Source organism: Pecten maximus, unplaced genomic scaffold, assembly GCF_902652985.1.
Source record: "Pecten maximus unplaced genomic scaffold, xPecMax1.1, whole genome shotgun sequence".
Lineage (NCBI taxonomy): Eukaryota > Metazoa > Mollusca > Bivalvia > Pectinida > Pectinidae > Pecten > Pecten maximus.
Genome location: NW_022982135.1, coordinates 803,774 through 826,714, shown reverse-complemented (window position 1 = coordinate 826,714; position 22,941 = coordinate 803,774). Strand labels below are relative to the sequence as shown.

General features: G+C 36.3%; 2 long non-coding RNA genes across 3 annotated transcripts in view; both read right to left on the bottom strand.

Moving 5' to 3' along the window:
• The window catches only part of LOC117320390, a 58,014-nt gene extending 38,320 nt beyond the window's left edge, over positions 1-19,694 (bottom strand). The window contains exons 1-2 of the long non-coding RNA XR_004531032.1: positions 19,676-19,694; positions 4,863-4,979 (exon numbers count right to left, since the gene is read on the bottom strand). This is a non-coding gene — a long non-coding RNA (uncharacterized LOC117320390). The remainder of the gene's footprint in view (positions 1-4,862; positions 4,980-19,675) is intronic.
• On the bottom strand, positions 298-3,495 carry LOC117320391. Of its 2 annotated transcripts, none has more exons than XR_004531035.1 (3): positions 3,155-3,495; positions 1,548-1,655; positions 298-1,285 (listed from the first exon to the last, which is right to left on the bottom strand). It is a non-coding gene; the product is annotated as an uncharacterized LOC117320391 (long non-coding RNA). The 2 variants fall into 2 exon arrangements; XR_004531034.1 differs by having other exon boundaries at positions 298-847.
• Positions 19,695-22,941: the final 3,247 nt, after the last annotated feature.

Sequence of the window (22,941 nt, the reverse complement as noted above, 5' to 3'; positions counted from 1 at the left end):
AGTGACATTTTGTGAGATGACATCACTAGTGACATCTCCTGGTCCTAGGCCACAGTGACAGTCCGTGAGATTAGATCACTAGTGACATAACCTGGTCCTGGGCCAAAGTGACATTCTGTGAGATGACATCACTAGTGACAAATAGCGCCACAGTGACAGTCCGTGAGATGACATCACTAGTGACAGACTGGGCCACAGTGACATTCCGTGAGATGACATCACTAGTGACATCTCCTGGTCCTAGGCCACAGTGACATTCTGTGAGATGACAACACTTTAATAAGTGACAGACTGGGCCACAGTGACATTTTGTGAGATGACATCACTAGTGACATCTCCTGGTCCTAGGCCACAGTGACAGTCCGTGAGATTAGATCACTAGTGACATCACCTGGTCCTGGGCCAAAGTGACATTCTGTGAGATGACATCACTAGTGACAAATAGCGCCACAGTGACAGTCCGTGAGATGACATCACTAGTGACAGACTGGCATGATTCTACCTTATGCCAGCTGTGGCCTCTTCTCCACTAACAGCCATTTCAGGTGAAACCTTTAGGATAGACCGTCACTTTTTTCCCGGATCCACAAACTTAGAATTGTGTAGCTGCTCTGAACGATTTAGCGTCCTCTATTATTAATTTATGCCTCTGAAGTTGAAGTGACTTGTTCCAATGGAGCTTGATCTGTGAATAATTATAGTATATCTGGTCCCAACAAGTTACCACTGGACAGGTCGACATATTCTCTGTCGAGGCTGGACAAACATCATTATCAGCTTCTCTCTCTCCTGGGGCGGAACCATTATGTCAAGTACATCCATACTGTAGTCTCTCTTTAATATCAATCTGCCAAAAATAACAAATGGCTTTAAACAGGTCAGATTCGAACTCATAACCTTATTCTATCTATAAACGGATACGATACCAAATATACAAATAAGTTCTGTTATAAGCTGGTAAGCTTCTATTTGTGTATTGTGGTCATGTTGTAGGTGTACAACTTCTACACATTTAGATAAATAATCCCCTTCCAGTAATTCCATATTCTGTCGTCTCTAATGTCCCAGAATGTCTATTGCTATGCGGTCTAATTGAGCTTCTACTGGAACAGATGGAGACACTGAGGAGCTCAACCCTTTATGGACCAGCTTTTTTTGCCAGGAATCGGGCATTACACCAATTTTTGATATCCTCCACTAGTCCAGGCCTGGCTTAGAAGACACAACTGGTTATGGGAGTCTATAACTTGGTCAATTAACCCTGGATGCTAGACACCTGGATACCCTGAAATTTCATGTGCATATAAACAAAGATCAGCCTTCCATTAGAAATAGATTTATATTATTATTCAATGAAAGCATCAAACATTTGTAACTTAAATGTAGCACTGGTAAAATGGTATGTTCAGCCTGTATGATTTAAAAGGAACTTCAGTTATACTATAAGAATGAAAATGAACATTAACTACCAAGCAATGAAATGTTCAAGTCAACTATAGGTCTGATATTACCTGGTAAATTTGTAAACTAAAGAGTGGAAAACATACATGTATCCATTCCAGGAACACCAGTTATGTTTAAGATGTAATACGCCACACTTCTAATACTGTCATCAGGATCTAGCTTTCCACATATGAACCCCACAAGCAATGGATCTGGAAAATATAAATCAATTGCTTTAGATGAACAAAGATCCTATGTATGTGTACATCCATTGCCTATATGTGATATATGATTTCTAATCTATCCAACAATCCAACAATCCAATACATTATTATTGTCTCTATGATAGTAGTGATGGACAAACACTCGGATAATGAGGAATTTAATGATGTATATGTAGGTCATTTGGAGGAAGTGGTCGAAATCTTAAGGCAATTAAGTTACAGCTTATTCTCCATCAAAAGACTGACTATGTCCATATTCAGGGCATTCTTTTTCATTCGCGAGTGGCTAGGGTGAAATAAACAAGGACTTCATCTCATTATTGACTTGTAATTACCAAATTCATTAATACACGAAGTTTTACAACTGTTTCATGACTCCTCCCTTTACAGGTCAATGTGGTACCGTAAACGTGGTTATTTTCGCAGGGGGTTCATTTCACGATTTCGATATGCAAACTACAGTGAATATGCGTGGGGTTAATTTTCGCGATCAATCCACCCGGGCCCATGTGTATTTCGAGATTACGCCAATTGATATCCTGATAATATGTGTGGGGGAAATTTTCGCGATCAATAGGACTCCGTGTAATTGGCATCAATTTCTCCCTCACGTAAATCTCCACTATGCAGTGTACATGATACTACTGATTGCTTGTAAGAACAAGATTACTTTCCTCGACACACAACAATCTACTATCTCTGGTGTCTACTGAATCAGAAGTGTTGTCCTGTTGGTAAATACTATAACAATTGGTTCTACATTACCCAACACATTGTTCCTGCTTTGAGAGCATGACATTCTACAATGGTACATTTTTATCTCTGTTTGTCGTTACCAGATTGTCTTTGTCAGATGTAACCAGAGACAACTTCCTATTACCAGATTGTGTGTGTCAATTCCAAATTCTCAAACAAATTCAAAAATATAATTCCTGCAATTAGTTTCCATGTATACAATTATGGTAGAAAACTGAGTAAAAAAAAACAGGATTCAGTCAATATGGATTATGAGATAACCCATCAGTTATTTTGAGTTTGCTGTATAACATCAAACAATTATCAATTAACACTAATTCACTGAATATTATGTTTATAACCCACCTTTAAAATATGAAACAGATAAGTGAGTTATCTCCCTTGGATCATCCAATAATGACAAGATAGGTGTGTGACAAGTTTGATATTGTTTTGATTTGGTTTTGAGCAATAAAGAATGTAATTCAAACTTATAATCAAGCATCAAAAATACATTGATAAGGTAGCAGTGTACAGTAAAATTGCTCATTAAAATAATGTATATGTGGCAATTAAGACAGTCATACATTTGTATACAGACTTTGGTTGAACCTGAACAATGCTAAATAGTTAGTAGTCTAGACAAGATTTTGTGTATGACAGAGTGACACCAGTAAACCTCTGTTTGCTGTGGAGGCCATAATTAGGACCAGTTCTAAGTCACAATGTTCTTATCTTCGTACTACGTATACCTGAGGGGGTGTTATCCAAGTATTGTTGGCGATGTCCCTAATTAAGTCAACCCAGTCTTTGGGCAGATACCTTCAGCCATGACCTGTGACAGACAGCAGCTGTGGTAGAATGTTTGGCTGTTTTAGGAAGTTTGCTGTGTCCAAGTTTTGTTGAGGTTGTTCCTTGGTGAACCCGTCTTTGGGGAGCGGAGGCGTCGTCAGACTGTTACAGCAACTGTACATGTGGTAAAAATCATGTTCTGTTTTAGAAAGTTGTTAGTGTCCATGAGATGGAATTCTCCAAGCTAGCTAGTCCTTGGTGAGGTCGTTTCAGAATATATATTATAAGCTCTGTTCTACACTCAATCTATCAAAAATAAACATACATGTATATTGTTAGATTATCATTAAATTACACATAGTATTGTGTACATGAATTGAAATACTTGATCTGCAGTGGTTTCACCAAAAAATACTCAATCAATTACTTGTTATATAACATCAAATATTATTTGTTTAACACTAATCACTGAATATCATGACTGTAAACAGATAGGTAAGTTATCACCATTCAATCATCCTATCAAGATAGTTTGGTTTGGTTTGATTTTGTTTAACTTCCTATTAACAGCCAGTGTCATTTAAGGATGTGCCAGGTTTTGGAGGTGGAGGAAAGCTGGAGTACCCAGAGAAAAACTACTGGCCTACGGTCAGTACCTGGCAACTGCCCAACGTAGATTTCGAACTCACAACCCAGAGGTGAAGGGCTAGTGATAAAGTGTCGAGACACCTTAACCGGGCACTCCGTCAAGGTTTGAACAATAATGAAACGAGGAATTAAATGATTAAAATGAACTCAACTAAGCATGATCAAGTACATTTTTCATTTGTTTTCAATCCCTTATAAGGATGTTTCTGGCCAAATTTGGTCAAAATCCAATAAGAACTTTTTGACTAGTAGCGATTTGAAGCAAGGACGGACGACGGGCGCCCCGCGATGGCATAAGCTTACCGGACCTTCGGTTCAGGTGAGCTAAAAATCAAAAATGTGATTTCTCTATATAAACTATAGTTTCATTTACCCCCTCCCCAGGGGTAAACGTGAGACCCCAGGGTTATGAAATTCACAATTTTGGTAAAGCACCTTAAGACCCTTCCATCTATGTCTTCACCATATCCGAGAGAAGAGAAGAAGAATTTTGAAATTTTAGTCATTTTGACCCTTTTTGGCCCTGTCCCTCAGGCCCCTGGGGGTGGGGACCATATAATTCACTATTTTGGTTGACCTTCAGCCATAGAAACTTTCTGCCAAATTTCATTGAATTTGGTTAAGCAGTTTTTGAGAAGAAGTCGAAAATGTAAATTATTTACAGATTCATGACGCACGACGGACGACGACAGACAAAAGGCAATTTAATTTTTGAGAATAGGTCACTTGAGACTTCTGAAAAAGCCAGAATTATTACCCAACAATTGCAGAAATCCAAGATTCCTGGAGCTGGTGCTGTTGCCTTCCTCTATTCTGCTAAAACAAAGAATTCAAGGAAAAGAATTCCTCAATAACTCACTTTCTTTGCCTTTAAAATATCTATTTTTCTAAGTCGGAAAATGTTACCAAGTCACTAAATCCTGTTGGGTTGGACAATTCAAAATACACTTTTTTATAGGTCTGAAGAATTCACTAAACTCTTTCTGGCCTGAACGTCAAAAGTATCCACGTAAAACTCACCCTAGTATTTTTGCACAGTCATCATAATACTTTATGGAGTTTTTCACGAGGCTGAATCTGTTAACATCACAGACATAAGATTTGCTGCTAGCCCTGAAGTCAAATCCACACATTTTCCTGTAACAGAAAAAATTCCCCGTGTTAGCGTCATCATTGATTTATCTAGTTGTGGTCATTACTGACTTCTAAACATTAAACAAGGACTGAATTCCAACCTATACACTCAACTCAAAAAAACCTTGGACAGTTTAATCTCCCTTAAGTTTCTGAGTGGATCATAATTGTTTGTTGTGAAATTTACTGCACAACAATGAATTAGAGTCATAACTACCAAGGCATTGGGATACTAGACCAAACATCACAATCCTAAGATGAAAGGCTGCGCATTGGCATAAGCAGGAAAGAAAACACCACAGGTCTTATTACCCAATACACAGGTGTATATACCAACTGTACAGGTATGTCTTATTACCCAACACACAGGTGTATCTACCTACAGTACAGGTATGTCTTATTACTCAATACACAGGTATATCTACCCACAGTTCAGGTATGTCTTATTACCCAACACACAGGTGTATCTACCCGCCGTACAGGTATGTCTTATTACCCAATACACAGGTATATCTACCCACAGTACAGGTATGTCTTATTACCCAACACACAGGTGTATCTACCTACAGTACAGGTATGTCTTATTACCCAACACTCAGGTATATCTACCCACACCACAGTACAGGTATGTCTTATTACCCAACACACAGATTTATCAACCACCCAATACAACATTTAGGAAGAACAGACATATGTACAAATCATTACCCAATACACATACCTAACAGACATATGTACAAATCATTACCCAATACACATACCTAACAGACATATGTACAAATCATTACCCAATACACATACCTAACAGACATATGTACAAATCATTACCCAATACACATACCTAACAGACATATGTACATATTATTACTCAATACACAACCTAACAGACATATGTACATATTATTACTCAATACACAACCTAACAGACATATGTACATATTATTACCTAATACACAACCTAACAGACATATGTACATATTATTACCCAATACACAACCTAACAGACATATATATGTACATATTATTACTCAATACACAACCTAATAGACATATGTACATATTATTACCTAATACACAACCTAACAGACATATGTACATATTATTACCTAATACATAACCTAACAGGCATATGTACATATTATTACCCAATACACAACCTAACAGACATATGTACATATTATTACCCAATACACAACCTAACAGACATATGTACATATTATTACCCAATACACATACCTAACAGACATATGTACATATTATTACCCAATACACATACCTAACAGACATATGTACATATTATTACCCAATACACAAACCTAACAGACATATGTACATATTATTACCCAATACACAACCTAACAGACATATGTACATATGTACATATTATTACCCTATACACATACCTAACAGACATATTACATATTATTACCCAATACACATACCTAACAGACATATGTACATATTATTACCAAATCACATACCTAACAGACATATGTACATATTATTACCAAATCACATACCTAACATACACATGTACATATTATTACCAAATCACATACCTAACAGACATATGTACATATTATTACCCAATACACATACCTAACCGACATGTGTACATATTATTACACAATACACAACCTAACAGACATATGTACATATTATTACCCAATACACAACCTAACAGACATATGTACATATTATTACACAATACACAACCTAACAGACATATGTACATATTATTACCCAATACACATACCTAACAGACATATGTACATATTATTACTCAATACACATACCTAACAGACATATGTACATATTATTACCCAACACACATACCTAACAGACATATGTACATATTATTACCCAATACACATACCTAACAGACATATGTACATATTATTACCCAATACACATACCTTACAGACATATGTACATATTATTACCCAATACACATACCTAACAGACATATGTACATATTATTACCCAATACACATACCTAACAGACATATGTACATATTATTACCCAATACACATACCTAACATACATATGTACATATTATTACCCAATACACATACCTAACAGACATATGTACATATTATTACCCAATACACATACCTAACAGACATATGTACATATTATTACCCAATACATATACCTAAAATACATATGTACATATTATTACCAAATACACAACCTAACAGACATATGTACATATTATTACCCAATACACATACCTAACAGACATATGTACATATTATTACTCAATACACAACCTAACAGACATATGTACATATTATTACCCAATACACAACCTAACAGACATATGTACATATTATTACTCAATACACAACCTAACAGACATATGTACATATTATTACTCAATACACAACCTAACAGACATATGTACATATTATTGCCCAATACACATACCTAACAGACATATGTACATATTATTACACAATACACATACCTAACAGACATATGTACATATTATTACCCAATACATATACCTAAAATACATATGTACATATTATTACCAAATACACATACCTAACAGACATATGTACATATTATTACCCAATACACATACCTAACATACATATGTACATATTATTACCTAATACACATACCTAACAGGCATATGTACATATTATTACCTAATACACAACCTATCAGACATATGATATTACAAAATACACATACCTAACAGACATGTGTACATATTATTACCCAATACACATACCTAACAGACATATGTACATATTATTACCCAATACACATACCTAACAGACATGTGTACATATTATTACCCAATACACATACCTAACATACATATGTACATATTATTACCTAATACACATACCTAACAGGCATATGTACATATTATTACCCAATACACAACCTATCAGACATATGATATTACAAAATACACATACCTAACAGACATGTGTACATATTATTACCCAATACACATACCTAACAGACATGTGTACATATTATTACCCAATACACATACCTAACAGACATATGTACATATTATTACCCAATACACATACCTAACAGACATATGTACATATTATTACCCAATACACATACCTAACAGACATATGTACATATTATTACACATACAATACACATAGGGATTAGAAAAGTGGAAATTCGCTCGCCAAAGTGGAAATTCCTTCCACTTTTGGCTTAACCTACCGGAGTTTTTTTTTTTATTTCCACTTTTTTTTTTGTATTTCCGCAAAATGTTTCCTATTACCACTGCTTTAATAGTCTTTCCACGGATTTATCATTCTTACCACTAGCTGCTTATTCTTTCCAGTACAATTTAGTAATTACCACTAATTATATATAATTTGGTTTAATTGGTAAAAGTAGACCGCTAGTAACTATAAATCGTTCATCTGTTTCAGAATACTTGCCGATGGCCTCGTCACGGCTGAGCGTGTGTCAAACGTGCCCCGTGACGATGGCAAGTAAAGGCTTCATACAGTGAACTCGCTGTAAGTTTAGCTGAACCATAGCTCTTGACCATGGAATTATTAAATGTATATGAACCAACTGATTTATGGTTGTTTTGTTTTCATTTCCATCCACTATTTTTACAGTTGAAATCAAAATCATTTGATGATACAGCGCTGCGTTTGCTGCGTACATATCTGACGGTAGGTATCTAGATGTGCTGCTAAGTGAATTAAAATCACCTTGTAAAACCATATGACTATCTTCTGAGAGATGTATTTACCGAAATTATTAAAATGTCCCACACAAAGTTGTATTACGGTGTTTGTTTTCACTTTCAACGGAGAGATCTCGACATATGTGTCTGTGTGTTGATAGCAGATCGAGAGCACCAACACTGTTACGTAGGTGTGACACGTGGGAACACACTGTAAGTTTAGCTGAACCATAGCTCTTGACGACCATGGAATTATTAAATGTATATGAACCAACTGATTTATGGTTGTTTTGTTTTCATTTCCATCCATTATTTTTATAGTTGAAATCAAAATCCTTTGATGTGCAGCCGGGGACGTCGTCCCCGATTCAGCGCTGCGTTTGCTGCGTACATATCGGTAGGTACTAGATGTGCTGCTAAGTGAATTAAAACCACCTTTAAAACCATATGACTATCTTCTGAGAGATGTATTTACCGGAATTATTAAAATGTCCCACACAAAGTTGTATTACGGTGTTTGTTTTCACTTACAACGGAGAGATCTCGACATATGTGCCTGTGTATTGATAGCAGATCGAGAGCACCAAAACTGTTACGTAGGTGCAGAGACCTATATACTAGGGATTCGCAACAAGCTCATTGGCTTACCAAACGTCACCGCCGAGCGGAAGTTCGGGTGATTTATCCCAGAGTGCATTGCTGCTCCTACTGTTTAGACGCCATATTGAAAGTACGCCTGAAACACGGTCAGCTTTATCACAGCTCATAGAAGACTATTGTCCGATAACAAATCACGGGAATCAAACGTAAGTGCATTTTTTTTATGTAAACTAGTGTTTCAAACGTATTCCGTCGTACTTTATGTTCGGAAGACTGCACATGTGACCGTTCAACTTCTTTTCACGGCGATTACCGCGCTGGTTAGCTTATGTCGGGCCGCTTAAATGTCTGGTGTTAAGGACAGTGCTACATGGTTTCAGTTTAACTCCTTTTTTATTTATTGACCAATTTTAAAACGGTTTTCAAATAATTGTTGCTCCATAGTTACTTTATCGCGTTTAGTCAAATTTGTTGTGTAATTCATTGTGAATATTTAGTTAATGCCCAGTGAAAATAAGTAAACAAAACAAATTATGGTTATAAATCGTGAATGGCTGGTGTACATGTTAAGGACAGTGCTACATGGTTTCAGTTTAACTCCTTTTTTATTTATTGACCAATTTCAAAATGGTTTTCAAATAATTGTTGCTCGATAGTTACTCTATCGCGTTTAGTCAAATTTGTTGTGTAATTCATTGTGAATATTTAGTTATTGCCCGGTGAAAATTGGTTAACAAAACAAGAGAAAAAGATGGCTGGTATACTATCGTCTATTTTGTTTTTAACTGGAAGGTGTATATAATTTAAACTATCCATTAATTATATTCAATTCAACTTTAATATCATATTTATGATTAGATTAGTGATTTGATAGCTATAATCTGTAGAATTTTATATAGTATAATCATGACTTCTGTTAACATTGATCTCATGAATAATTAAGCCATTATTGAAAGAAATGCATTAATTGAAACTAATCGAAAAAAGCATAAATCAGTCTAATGTAAATAAAATAAAATATTATACTTTTTGTAAATTATTTAGTGTTTCAAAACAGATATTTGATACAGAATTGCAGGGATTGATCGAGGAATGAGTGTGTTGGAATATAATAGCTATGATATCTTTTGCACATAGCAAAACATTAAATACTGCGGTATATATTTTATTGTATTGTGTGGGAAATTAATAAAATCAAAATGTTATATATTTTTTCCCCATTATGACCGATATATATCCCCCCCCCCCCCCCCCCCCCAACCTTTGGGGCATTGATCACACACCTCACCTTTGATAAAAACATTAACACCTAGTCATGGGGCATCTCCTAATAAACTCAAAGGGGGTCCATTCAGAATATATGTAGAGCATGTACCTGTATGTACCTGTACTTCTGGGTCTACAGAAAAAAATATTGTCATGGTGATCACCTGGGCTCCCCCAATCCATCCAAACCATAAGGACATTGGCCACACCTTTATTACCTTTGAGATATACATCAATCAACAGGTGTGTCTCATTGTCAACACCTGCCCTGAGGCTGGCCATGTCCATCTCCCCAAAATACTAGAGTTCACTAAAGGCATGCTGTGCAGTATACAATCTAAATATTTACCTGTACTCTGGAAGACAAAAATCCCTCAGGTGTGTCCTCATTTCCTAATTAAACTTAAATGGGTCCATTCATATTTAGATATATATGTTTTTAGGTTAATTTTGAATGTACGAATCTGTTTAATCAACATTTGGGGTATATGAATTTACTGCAGGGTATTTGAAATTTGAATGTTTCAATTTTAAATCTTACCATATACCATAATGTATCAATACTTATTAAACTTTATTTTTTTTCAGAATGCCAAAGAAGAAAAGATCTACCATTGGTACATGACCTAAGTACTATCAAAGTTTTCAATACTAAATAATAAAATATTATCAATCATCAAACATGACAGTGTTGTTGTTTTTTTTTTTTCATTTTACTTAAGACTTTTGCTATAGCATTTGTCTAATAAACAAGAAATATCTCTAAAAAAAAGATAAAAGGCATAGTTTTAATGCTGGTTTTTATACTGTAAAACTGCTGGTGAAATAAATCAACGAATCACTGGTCTAGTGGTGGGTGCAGATGAGCTCTAAGGCCTATAGGTATACAAGATATATAACATTAAACAACTACAGATGTGTACAGGAGAGTGTTACATAAACTGTACATGTACATGAAAACTGTTCAATATAAAATTATCTACACTAATAAATTTTGTCTTTTGCAAGCCAAGTATAGATAATAACCTAAATTTGACAACTCTCTAACATTAATTAAATATTATTAACAGATAATAGTTGGATTAATTTAAAAACAGAATGTCTTTTGTAGTAATATTGTTTTATACATTTTACCCTCAGACCTGTATATAATGGACATATCAAAATAAAATGAAACTCATCCTCAATGTCGCCCAAATCACAATTGTTACAGGTTCTATTTCTTTGGGTAATATTATTATGTCTATCTATTTCTATATTTAATTTGTGTGAGGATGCTCCACATACATTTATATTTAGTTTCTATAGGTTTAAAACTGTACACAGTGGCTATCTATCAGATATCGATATATAATATACCTTTCGACGAACTAGATATCTGTTAACATGTTTTGTTTTGAAACATCAGTCAATATCTGCTCAATGCTTTTAAAAGCATAGTCTACTGGTGAATACGAATAAAACATGTACTCAATACCTAAAGCAGCAAATTCATTCTTAATGTCACATATCCACACATCATTCTCATTTACCATTTCATCAAGACATGTTTTCAATACCAGATTATCCGACTGTTTCACCAATATTTGAACACTCTTAATTTTCTCATAATAGTTAATGGTAATCTACCCAATTCACAGTAAACGAAGTCATTGCAAGTTGATTTAGGCACCTTATTAAGTTAAGTATTTTTTTACAGAATTTCTAATGTACGCTTTCGACATCCGGTGCTTTATGAAATCCCCATATTTCCGATGCATAACGTAAAATACTATTTACATACGAATCAAAATTAGAACAATAAGTTTCTACATTCAAGCTATGATTTCTAAGAGAAGTCAGAGAAAATAAAGCTTTTCTGCCTTGTTCTGCAAAATGTTTTTGTGTTTTGTAAAACTTCCCATTGTAGTTGAACAGCATACCTAATAATTCAAAACTGTCAACAATTTCTATATTGTCATTATTATTCATTATTATATTTCCATGGCTCATTATTTCTTATTTGTCCACAATTTCTAAACACCATGATTTTAGTTATATCAACATTGACCTCCAGATTCCATTTTATGGTATATGCATATACAGAATCCAACATAATTTGTAAATCTTCTGGGCAGTTAACAAATAAAGCCATGTCGTCGGTATATATACATTAGCAAGAAAAGATCAAGCATCTGTAATTCAATACTTGGACAGTTGTCATTAATAAAGCGTATTTAGATACAAAGAAAATAACAGGTGATTATATTTCCCCTTGTGAGAGTCCGGTATAATTAGGGAAGCACTGACTGAAGTCAGTATCACTATCGAAAATATAAGAATCGTCGTCAGTATATTTCTCTATACATCTAAATTTAGATCATCGGCTAATGGCAGAAAATCGAACGACATTTATATGAATCTTTAACGGAAAATGGTGCTTTTTTCGGCGGACACTACGTTAAATATCGTTGTTCACATCTGCCGATATACATTACAGTGAATAGGTATAACTATCGCCAGTGTGAAGTTATCTCAGACACACAGTCGTCCGTCGCCATCTCTTGGCACGGCACATGTCACTAATATAAACAACTCCGATATCCACCTATTGCGCAGCCGCAGCGCTTGGTCTCGCTAGATCTCGTGCTAAATATACTTCCGGTCATGAGAACAAAAGGTGAGGTCGTGACTCTGCGAGAAAAGCGGTTGTTGCGAGTCCCTAGTATATAGGTCTCTGGTAGGTGTGACACGTGAATCGCGGCCGAGTTGTGGGCGCTAGACTTTATATTTTGCTGAAACTGTAATAGATTCTACTGGATTATTCGATTTAAAACGACAATACATTGTAGATATCATTTTACTGTTTTGCATGACTTCTGCATGTACGGACTATCCGCGTTGTCTTGGATGACCTTTCACCTTCAATAGATGGCGCTGTGTTTGGGAACGTTTGAGTGCTTTTTTCTCGAGTTATATTTGGTGAAATAGTGCGGTAGCGCGATATTGTATTGAAATTTGTTTGGTACAACAATCAGACTACTACATTATAACGGTATTGTAAACAATTCCATGATAAAAGTGGACTAGATTCTACGTCCCGGATTGAGGTACAATGTGGTTAGCAGTAACTACAGATTGGTACTTTTATTGTAGGTTAGTCTACATCATCCTGTCGGATACAATGAAGTGTACGGGTAATAGGATTATCTGCGACCGACATGCAATCCAATGATTATTGGTAGTTTCTTTATTATTATCTTGAATGAAATATGTCAACGGGAAAAAAAGGTACGGTTGATAATCAGAAGTATCATAGATTTTACTTCAGGAACTGGAAATTGGATGACGACGGGTCCATAGTTTCATTTTATTTTGGTATGTCCATTATATACAGATCTGAGGGTAAAATATATAAAGCAATGTTACTACAAAAGACCGCCGGTTTTATTAAAGAGGCTTGCCCGCAGAGAGATCAGAAAAATTGGCTAATAGAAAAGGATTTTTTACACATGACAGATTGTTGGAATTGTTGAGTTTTTCATTTTATTTTCCTTATAAAACGCTGAAAAGTGATATTAAAACCTCATTTTTAAATATTTTTTATTTAATCGCAACCCGCAATAAGTCTAATTTGATTGACACATCAAAGAAACAAGCACGTGCACAGTGCCGCACAGTGATAACTTCAAAGTCAAAGGCAGCGATGATTTATAAAGAAGATTTGCCGTTATATTCCATACATTTCCCTCTCAGGTTGAGTTTTAAAACGTTTTTTAAATACATATTCTGTAATTGTTTTCAAGAAATAAAGTCGGAAAGCCTCTAATTTTGTCACATAGAAACGTGTACTGAAGTTTATTTAGTGATCGGAGATGTGCCGTTTACCGGTCCGTCTGCGGGTAAGCATCTTTAATTAATCCAACTCTTATCTGTTAATAATGTTAGAGAGTTGTCAAAAGGTAAATATCTATACTTGGCTAGCAAAAGACAAAATTGATTAGTGTTGATTATATACCGAACAATTTTCATGTACATGTATGCAACACTCTCCTGTACACCTCAGTATTTGTTTAATGTTATACATCTTGTATACCTGTAGGCCTTAGGGCTTTTGGTAAATAAAAAAACGGGACGGCACCATCCGCATTCAAAAAGACAATTGTTTTATAGATCATTCGATTGGGAATTTTAACTGGTCGGATTGGGAAAAATATCCAATTTTACCATGGGAAATGGGGCCAAAATTCTGCCCCAAATCGGCCCCCAAAAACATGTTAGTGTGTTACTGTCGTGGGAGGGCGATCAGGGCTAAGAAGATCAACAAGATGTAGTATAGAAATATATTTTGTGCATATTAAAAAAAAAAAAAAAAGGAGTGAGAGAAAAAAAAAATGTGTAAACAGTTTAATTTCTGTTGGTGTATGTGTTGATATGTGTTCCTATGGTTGTCCGTTTACTGCCCCGGGTCTAAGCAACCGGTTACACTGGACATTCAGTAGTTCCCACGAGGTACAGTATAAGTATTTGTAAGGTTTTGTCGGAAGCTTTGACCGTCCGGGGTGTCTCTATGGTGTGTGCTACTTCATGTATTGTCCAATAGTGTACATGTATTAATACAGTGATAGAGAGTGAAAAACCAAAAATACAAAAAAAAAAACACTTTATTCACAAGATGTTATGTCAGATATAGATTAATTTGCAAAAGAAGTTGACAAAATTCAGGTTTTGTAACAAGTATGCGTTAAAAACGTATCAAGATTCTAGTTAAAATATCTTCATTAAGAGTATCATTTCATCCGCACGTCCAGATTAAAAATTACCTGTACCCAGCTCTGAAAGGCTCCATGCAACTGAAATGTCATACGAGAGGCCCCTGTTGTATACCCCAATAGGAGGAGCTACTAAATAAAAAAACACTTTCCCTTTTGACTTTCATGCTAAGTTATCGTGTGAATAAAATCAATGGATCCCATTTTACCACTATTTTCAATAAGGGTACAGTGGACCCGCGATAATCCGGACGCCGATAGTCCGGAAAACTCACAGTCCGGACGGAATAGCACGGGAACGGATTTCCGTAACGTTATTTGTACTCACCAGTCTGGAAATTCGGATTCCGTTTCCGGAACCCTACATTGGGAATGGAACGTACTTTTCATTAGTAAATTCACCCAATCCGGACGATTTTTTCAACACGTGCAGAGAAAAATGCCCGGTTAATAAGTCAACCGTGTCGACAGCTGTACAGACTATCGCTTGACACTGTGCGTAGTCATAGCGACCGCTGCCAGGTCATAGCCCCGGGTGTTTACCTTTGTTACAATGTTAGCTCTCAACTTCTATAACGGTAGAGCTTTTCTTTACCGGGTCTTTTATTTCAGGTTTTTAACTTACGTAAGAATCATAAAATCATGGACTGATCGTAAGAACGTGTCTTTTTATTTCAGGTTTTAAACTAATGTAAACAAAATCAACAACAAAAAACGAAAAAAAACACGGACTGCTTCGGTGACAAATACAACGAGTATCATCTTACTAATTTCTTATCATAACAGGTTGTTTATAACTTGTAACATTTGATTCTACCATGTTTGCTATGCAACGCCAGTTTTGATTCGTTTAAAACCATGTTTTATTTTCCAATAATACAAGCTCGTAAGTCAAGGCTGTAATATTCACCCAATTGGTAATACCAGAGACCTATATACTAGTATACTGAAACGAAAAAGAAACGCAACTTCAAATTGTAGGTTTAATAAAATAATACTTGTGAGCATTATGTTTAAATTTCATATGTAATAGTTAATATTGAATATTGATGTAACATCCTTTAAATGTTTAGAGATTTTTAAGAACAGGTCACTTTGCTAGAAGGTCATGATTGGTAGTACCCTACGTGAATCCAAGTTGAAATGGCAGCAGTTTTGAAACCGTGCCCTAATATCGTGTGTGTCCTCCTCGAACAGTTATCACATCTCTAATTCTTTGTTGCATTGAGTTCATCAGGGCATTGACTTTCCGTATTGGAATGTTATTCCATTCTTGGACGAGTGCATTTGCTAACTGAGGGAGGGTATTTGGGGGGTTACGGCGATTTCGAATTCTTCTGTCTAATTCATCCCACAAATGCTCGATTGGGGACAGGTCGGGGCTATATGGAGGCCAATCTATAGGAACAATGTTCTGTGTCGCAAGAAAGTCTCTACAGACTCTTGCAACGTGTGGTCTCGCGTTATCTTGCTGAAAGGTTAGATGATGCTGCCTAACAAACGGCACAACATGGGGCCTAAGGATCTCATCCCGATAGCGTACGGCCGTTAAATTCCCATTGACTATCACCAAAGGCGTCTTCAAACCATGGGAGATTCCCGCCCAAACCATAACTGATCCACCCCCAAATCGGTCGTGTTCCAAAACACAGGCGTCAGCAAAACGTTCGCCTCGACGCCGGTACACACGTTGACGGCCATCTGCTCGAAATAACGTGAATCGAGATTCATCGGTGAAGAGCATAGACCTCCAACGTCTCATAGGAAAACGTCTGGGCATATGTGCCGTTGCCCATTGCATACGACGTGCTCGACGTTGCGGTGTTAGTGGTAAACCAACGTACTGTCGCCTTGCACGCAAATTAGCCTCACGCAGTCTGTTGATCACTGTTTGGGGATGAATTCGACGGTTATGATTACCAATCGTATTCCTTGCCGTTTCAGCGGCCGTTAATCTCCTGTTACGCAAGTGTGCCAACCTAAGAACCCGGTCTTGACGTCGCGACGTTACGCGTGGACGTCCTGATCTCGGCTGGTCATCGACTCTTCCTGTTGCGTTAAGACGTGAAACTAATCGACTAATAGTCGATTTGTGAACTCTGAATTGTCGAGCGACGTGAAGTTGCGTGTTCCCTGCCAGAAGCATCGCTATAGCACGTCCTCTATCAACCTTTGATAACCGTGGCATAATTGTAAAAGGAATTATTGTTTGCAAAAGTATTGGCGATGATGTGGCTCAATGTTAGTGATGAATTGATACTGGTTTGAATGAAAAAAGAACGCATATGTTTGTACAGGCACGGTTTTTGATGTTTTTACCGCGCCGGAAGTGCATAGGTCTCTAGTCACACTTGGGTGATTTTGAAGATTGGTATGGGTGTTAGGCAGGGTGCATGTTTATTTCCGCGATTTTTATACAGATATGTATATTTAATACAAAATTAATCACAATTTTCCATGTTGCGTTTCTTTTTCGTTTCAGTATATATAGGTCTCTGGTAATACGGTTACTTTAGCTGAGTGGGCTAACGGGTTAGTCTCTCAATGACTTTTTATCAAGAAGTGTATGATAGATGTTCTTGATCATGGTACTGTAGTGTCTGTACAAAGACATGTATATGTTATAAAAAAAAAAGAAAAAAAATGCGTTTGATTTCAACAACCTGAAAGTGAATTCCCTATAGTATAAACGCAATTCTTAACAGAATTCAAGTTCAATTAACGCACAACCTGTAAAAGCATATTTCGGAATTTTTTGAAGTGCACGGAAACCAAACGCGTCAACTCACAAGTAATTATCGGCGCGTGCCGATTAGAACGCCAGAAATCACAGACACCTGTGGTGAAGAGACAGGTGTGACGCGCGTAATCTCACACCTGGCAATTGTTTCTCTGAGCTATTTGTTTATTTATTAAAGTCCTGTTGACTTGCGACACACGAATTGAAAGTAAAATTACAAGGATCTCAATCAATTCACGATTATTACACTATTACAAAAAGTCATACACTTAACCATTGCGAATTCATAGGTTATGTCTTTCTCAAGCACCGTGACATGTAAAATAAGGGATAAAATCTGTATAATTATGTAGAAGTTTGTTGGAGGCTTCAACACGGGTTTTCATTCGGGAGAGATTTAGTCTATTGTAGATCATGATCTATACAATATATTACTTTCTGAATGAGGTATCCTTCATGACTAAAAGAGGGTTTTATATAGAATACAACGCATATGTTTACTGTACCTGTGTATATCGTCTTTTCTCACAAACCAGAGTATCCAGAACTGTTGTATTTTTGTTGGTATGTTTATTTGAATATTAATATGCGAATAAAATAGCACATTATTTTATTAAAAGATATATTGATGTCGTGTTCCTTTTATAGTAACGAGGAAGAAATGGTAAACACATAACTAATATACCTTTATTGGTGATTGACCGATTATTGGGTCGTGTATGACATCTGTTTGCCCCTGGTATAATACATTTGTCTTTGTTACCCAAGCGGTCATTTTGAGAGTCCATTTCAGTAAAATCGTCTTCTTCTTTTTGAACGCTCAAACTGATATTGTTGGATTTCGACTTCTTGTCGGCAATATTCGCCAAAATCATCAACCTCAAATCTCGTGTCCAGATCGTATTCAGACATGCTGTGTTGTTACTGTTCACACTGTCGTCTATACTGCTGGCCACCATTTCAGTTACTGTTAAACCTGTGGCGTCATAGACTTCAAAATCAGCGTGACTGACCGATACGCTGATTAGCAGTCGACCGACAGCGCTGTAATAAACAAATGAACTAACAACTGAAGGCAATCGTCATTTTAATGGCCACGTGTTTCATTGACAATCATTCATCCTTCTGATATCAACCTAGGAGGTTCTTAAAAGAATTTTTTTTTCTTTCTCAAATTAATCCACCGCAACTGAGGGACCTAGTCCTACATAAGTTGCGATGTCGTAGCTGAAGACGACGGGTGCATGCTTAGTGCAAGGATATAAGTACTTCAATGTAATTTGGCTATCTAGGATATGAATCATTTGATAAATCTTTCTGCCATTATTGCATCACAATGAATGGTACAATATATTAAAATTGCGAAATGCGCTGATAAATGACCTACACGCGACGTTATGGACACGTTTACGTTTCTGGGCATGACGATATGACAACTGAATGTAGTTTTTTAATATATGCTGGAGTATTAATCACGTACCCGTCCTTCTAGTACATGTTTTGTTTTAAGTACAGCATTTTAAATGTTGCTACAAAATGACAGTTTAGAACAAAAACAAAAAACAAAAAAAACAAAACTGATAAACACATGGGACCAATTCAAATCCGATCATTCAAGCCTTTCCAGTAGAAACAATATAGGTCAAATCATCTTACCTTAGTTGGTCACCGAACAATTCTTTGCTTGCAAATAATTGATAAAAGTGGGTACCAATGATGATCAGCCTCTTGATTATCCCATTTTGATTGCGGACTCTGTCTTTCGTTGTAATTCATTGTGATTAGACGTTCCTTCTGGAGATCTTTTTATTAACAGGTGACGGTGGGTCCACGCGAGATTTGTATACTGGTCATAGTATAAGTTGTTGAAATCGGCAGGCGTTAAACAAGTGAATACATTTCTACGTCTATGGACCTGGTACAAATGATGGTGTTTACCTTTAAAGTTAAATGAATGTTAATAAAACCAAAAATATCAATTCCAGCGGTATTAACAAATCAGTGTCACTTCAGTTCATTTAATTTCGTAGACCTATCGGCCCACAAGTCGCTACTTTCACTGTACTTGAAGAAATGTATCGAATGTCGCCACCAGACATTTTGTGGTAACAGAAAGGTAAGAACTCATTGTTATCTTTCGTGGGATGATGAAAATGACTGACGTCGCCATTTTTTGTACCCTATAATGGTAAGTAATAACATCATGAAATTACTAGAAAAGTTCCGTTGCGTTAATAGATCGTTTATGTATACCCTGGTACCAGGGACCTATATATTGTTACCGGACAGATGACACAAAGGCAATCTTCTGAAGGCATGTTTTATTCGTCGCTGGAAGGCTTCCAGAGTTCCCAAGTACAGGTTACATAGATGCTGAGTACTGACCGGAGCCTGCGGACCGGAGATGTTACTCGGTCGGCGATGTTCTACAGACTAGAGCTCAACTCTCAGACAGTTCTATTTATACATAACAATTAAGAACCATCTGGAATAACAACATCTGGCTCATTAAAGTAATAAAATATTTCTCCCCATTAACGATCATTATTTAGCCATTCTTAAACACTTGACTCCGCTCAAACTTCCGGATGTGATCCATTAATATGCTAATTACAAATGACCACATGTACTCGCCATCGTTATTCCCCATAAGTGATATTAATCCCCCATTTTTATTGGAATCAAATTAGGGAGCGAAAATTATATTCATTTGTCATTATAAAACTCCAACCAGACCCCCATTCCTCTATTAACTGCCACCTAATCAACAAATATGAATTTTGTCTTGACCAGTAATTTCTCTACACCAACCACGTACGTAGCAGTATTCAAACTAATATTTCAATATTTTTAACATTGTCAATATCCATAGTATAACATAGGTCTCTGCTGGTACTGTACATTAAATCCAATGGAGAGATCATTTTTAAACAAATGATAAAATTTAAGACGATGCATTTTGAAAAAAAAAAAAAAAAAACAACTGAAATCCACTAAAGCAGCCGACTCTTTTTAAATGGCGGGGACCTTGCAATATAACGTGGACAACAGAATGCAGGTGTTGGGATATCTGATTTCCTAGGTGTGTAATGTGATTTAAATCGTGTTTTTATTTTTTGACGAATTTATGGTCACTGGGTTATTTCGGTGAATCCAAGTTTCAACAATCAAATTATTTTGTCACATGTAAAAAGATTGCAATAATACTGTCTTTGAAAATATGTCTGTCAACCCACCGTAATAGTTAATTTGATAGACTTACGAATCTTGGTTCATAACGGACTATCACACGTTTATCAGTTAACTTGATTGACAGCTGACGCTTTTATAAGACGAGTCCGTACCCGACCGAGCAAGGTACGTGTGTAATAGGACTATAGCAGGGTTATACCAGGGACATAGATATAGAGTACTTCTGGAGAAAACTTGCTAAAAACCGACTATACATTATTTGATACAACATTTATTTCAAATATTTAATGAGTGAATGAGGAATGTATTCCGCTTTTTACATAGTTAAAACGCTAAAAGAGAACAAACAATAATCGTTTTGTTATTAAAACAAAAAACTGTCTTGATGATAACTTGTAACCCATCTTGAAAATCGAGTCGCCGCGGGTAAACTTTCAGACGCCTACTTTTACCAAAATCATGTGATATAGGACCTATATACACTTTAGGTCCGACACCCATATGATCTACGAAATGACTTAACCCATGGATGTAATGAAGACAAACTATTGTTTTCACTTATTTGACCATAGACGTGCATATCAGTTAATCACGTGTAATAACAGGTCTCTGGTTTGACGATCCTTCTGAAATGAATTGAGAACAAATATCGTAAGATATCCCATCCTCGCTGTCGCTGGCCGTATTTTTCAAGGACTAAATACCAAGTACGTGGTTGGAGGCCTAGCAGTCTGATTGCTCTAATCTACAAATATCAAAAAACAAAAGCTTGCCTTTTAAACGTGACCGTTGTGTAGACTTCCTGAAGTTATTAAACACAGCGCCGTCTATTGAAGGTGAAAGGTCATCCAAGACAACGCGGATAGTCCGTACATGCAGAAGTCATGCAAAACAGTAAAAACATATCTACAATGTATTGTCGTTTTAAATCGAATAATCCAGTAGAATCTATTACAGTGTCAGCAAAATCTAAAGTCTAGCGCACACAACTCGGCCGCGATTCACGTGTCACACCTACGTAACAGTTTTGGTGCTCTCGATCTGCTATCAATACACAGGCACATATGTCGAGATCTCTCCGTTGTAAGTGAAAACAAACACCGTAATACAACTTTGTGTGGGACATTTTAATAATTCCGGTAAATACATCTCTCAGAAGATGGTCATATGTATGGTGGCATATTTCTGCCATCGTGTTATTTTAGGTCGCGTTACGGTAACACGACTTGTCGAGATAAATACGTGGACACGTCGTGTTACTAACACAGTAAGTCGTGTTATTATGACGACCTGTCGCGATAATTTATCACGACCGGTCAAGTTAGGTTATCGCGGATCTCGACCTAAAAAGTGTTTTTGCGCAGATATGCCATCTACTTACGTTGTCGAGATAGGTTATAAATACTAATTAAAACTTGTTTTAATGTAATTTATGCAGGCAAACTAATAGTAGACTATTATAAATCAAGTTGATCATATTGATATGGAAGGACGCATGTTTGAGGGATGTGTGAAGAGGTCAAGCTTCATCAGTGTCGCGCATTAATTTGTCGCTATTTTTAGACTGCTATATATATAAACCGATGACGCAGTTGTTTACACACAGAAGCTGAAGAAAACATGGCGGAACAAGGTGCGTACGGTCAAGGCCAACCTATTTTATTGTACTTTTGCACCAAGTATTTTAACTACTTTGACTAAGTTCTATTTTGTATGTTACCGTTAGTGAA